Below are 3,432 nucleotides of genomic sequence, written 5' to 3'. Positions count from 1 at the left end.
GTAAAGTCAAACCAAGAGAGAGAGAGAGAGAGAGAGAGAGAGAGAGAGAGAGAGAGAGAGAGAGAGAGAGAACAAAATGCAATAAAGCAACAACCAATAAAAGTAAAAATATGATGTGATCCACACTCAGTCTCCTTTGGGTACAGATGGTTTTCTTCATCACAAGACCACTGGCAGTGGTCTGAATCATCTGAATGAAAAGAGCCATGTCCATCAGAATTGTTCATTGTATAATACTATTGTTGCGTTGTACAGTGTTTCCATGGTTCAAATGACTTCACTTAGCATCAGTTCATGTAAGTCTTTCCAGGCCTCTATGAAATCATCCTGTTGATCATTTTCTTCTAGAACAATAATATTCCATAACATTGATATACCATTCAGCCATTTCCCGACTGATGGGCATCACCTCAGTTTCCAGTTCTTTGCCACTACAAAAAGGGCTGCTAGAAATATTTTTTTTCAGGTTGGTAGTCCTTTGAACACAGCTTCCTATTGTTTAGAATGTTTGGATCAGTTGAAAACTCAACTAGCAATGTAAGTGTCTCAGTTTTCCCACATCCCCTCCAATATTCAGCATTACCTTTTCCTGTCATCTTAGGCAATCTGGGAGATGTGTAGTTGTACCTCAGAAACTCCAATTAATTTAATTTAATTCTTCCCTTTAAAGGGAATGAGACTTACAGAAAACATAGATAACAACACTTCATATACAGTACACACACACACACACACACACACACACACACTTATGCATATATATAAATGAATTTAAATAAAAATCATAAATTGTATGAGAATAGTAACAAAAAAAGAAAACAAACCTGGGATGGAATGAACAAGCAATTGAAGTAATTCCAAATTACATAGCAGTTCACCTTAAAGTGTTAAAAAGAGTCGTCTTATAGAAAGGACACACTCTACAAATATGTGTTGCTCTCAAATTAAATAATAAACCTAAATAAAACTGATTTTTCTTTGAATTAACATAAGATATTCCCTAACTTGCTCTCCTCTAAGAAACTCTTAGAATGTTCTCTTTTAACCTTGAACTAATTAATAGGTTTATATTTTGTTACCACAAACTTTGGAATAGTTTCATTATTCTTACACCATTTTGAATATTTCCAAGGATGATATCTTCTGCATAATTATATAATTATGAAAAGGCAGATGACAAGAACAGGTTCTTATTTTCTTAGTTGTTTACGATATAGATGGGATAATAACCTCAGACTGAAAATGGTGAGAACTGGCAACTTCTATGCCTATGTTCTAAACCATTACAGAAGTGCTCAAATTTAGCAGCGACAAGATAAATCATAAGACAATTCAAACTGTCTTGGTGAAAGAGATTTGTTATGAAAAGAAGAATCAAGACAAGTTGTTGAATTAAAGTTCAAAGTGACCTGAACTCTGCTTAATACATCTCCAGAAAACTTTAAAATAATGCCTCAAAATGAATTCTCTAGTGACATAACTAACAAGAAGACTAACAAGGTGAAAAACTTATTTAACCCAAAATAATTTAGAAGGCTGGTGGGAAAAATCTAAATCACTTGGGTCAAAGGGGAATACCATCTAATGCAAATAAGTCAGAAGCAGCCAGTGCCCCAGAAAACCAGGAGAAGAACCCAGACTCTAAGAGAGTTTAGAGAGCCTGTTCCTGACATAGCAGGCAATCAATCAGGTCACATTGCTTGATTGAATAGCAAGTGAGCAGTGGAATAAATCAGTTACACAAGACATACCTATAGTAACCCACTATGGTTTAACAAACCCAACGATTACAGTTTCTGGAATGAGAACCTATTATTGACAAAAGCAGCTCCCAAAAAACTCCTTAAAATACTATTGGCAAAAAAGGGAAATAGGCATATAAAACACATGTATAAACACACATATATTTACTGAAAAAAGAACTTCTTAAAATAAATTAGTGAAATAGAAAAACATTATCCAAAAATAAAATTAGATTTGGCAAAATGGGAAAAAAATATATATATATATATATATATATATATATACACACTCAACAAAACAACTCCTTTAGAAATACAACTGGCCAAATTAAAAAAAAATAAAGGTAAAAAAGCTAACTGAAGAAAATAATTAATTAAAAATAGAATTACACAAATGGAATTGAACTCTATGAGACATCAAGTATTAGTTTTAAAAAATGAAACAAAAAGAAGCAAATGTAAAATATCACACTGGAAATACACTGTAAAATAGATGCAGGAGAGACAAGATAAGAATTATCGCACTATTTGAAAGCCATGAACAAAAAAGGAACCTGGAGAAATCATTTCAAGAAATCAAGGACAGTCAATATGTCAGAGTAAAGGCAGGAACTCACTTAACATGAGTTAACCGCTCCAAGTTTCTTTAAATAACAACTCTAAAAAATTTTAGAGCATCAGAACACCCCAAAAGACAGAGTAGAATATTTTCCAGCTGAAGGAAACTAGAAGTTCAACAGACACCAGGATGGGAATTCAGTATGCAGTTCCAATGCAAGCTGTCCTAGCATGATCTCAGACTGGAACCCAGATCCAGACTCGGCTAAACCCCTGAATCAACTCTTATACATGGTGGTTTTCTCCCAGTCACTTTCCTCCCTCAGATGTCTAAAGAGAGTTTGAAACAACTTGCATTCTTTCTTCTAGATTGAAGCACCCCCACACCCCCGCCAAAAAAACCCCCAGGATCTCTCTTTTCTCTTGTTTTTAGTACTAATCAGCTCCTCCCTTCACATAGGCGGGGTTCATTGTGCAATTTCCACCAATGAAGGAAGTCATAAAAATGACCCTCTGAACAATAGGCTACATTTATATTGGAAAGATGTAGAGCTTGTTGCTTGTCTTCTCCATAAAAAGAAATGCAGGTTAAAAATCAATTGAAAATTAAACAATAAGCTTAAAAAATGAATGGTCAAAGAACACATTCAATAATTTAATTAAAGAAAATGACAAAAATGAGATAGCTTAAGCAGTAATATCAGTAATGCAAGGAAAATTTATCTCTCTAAATATTTACAACAATAAAATAGATAAAGAGCAGACCGATGATTTGGATACATAATTTAAAAATAAAACCTCTAGACAAAGAACAAATTAAAAATCCCAATTAAATATTAAATCAGAATTCTTAAAAATTAAGTGAGATTTATAAGGATAATAAAAATTGTGTGTAATAAAACAATTGAATTAATAAAGAGAACTAGAAGATGATTTTATGAAAAAAATAAATAATTGTTTAATTTTTTAAAGTAAGGAATAAAAACAAATCACTAATAATAAAAATGATTTTTTATTGTACTATGTTAAAGAAATGCTTGTTTTTCACAAATGTAAAATAAAAAATTCTTTGAGAGTTAATCAAAATGGCAGTTATATCAAGAAAGCGTTATATATTGCACTCTTAAAATAA

At 32.3% G+C, this 3,432-nt stretch overlaps 1 protein-coding gene across 1 annotated transcript in view; it reads right to left on the bottom strand.

Annotated features, from left to right (window-relative positions):
• Positions 1 to 3,432, bottom strand: part of LOC127557646 (uncharacterized) — a 370,654-nt gene that overhangs the window by 314,922 nt on the left and 52,300 nt on the right. The window lies entirely within an intron of this gene.

This window comes from Antechinus flavipes, chromosome 3 (assembly GCF_016432865.1).
Source record: "Antechinus flavipes isolate AdamAnt ecotype Samford, QLD, Australia chromosome 3, AdamAnt_v2, whole genome shotgun sequence".
NCBI lineage: Eukaryota > Metazoa > Chordata > Mammalia > Dasyuromorphia > Dasyuridae > Antechinus > Antechinus flavipes.
Note: the sequence above shows the minus strand (reverse complement) of the source record. Positions and strands in the feature narration are given on the sequence as shown.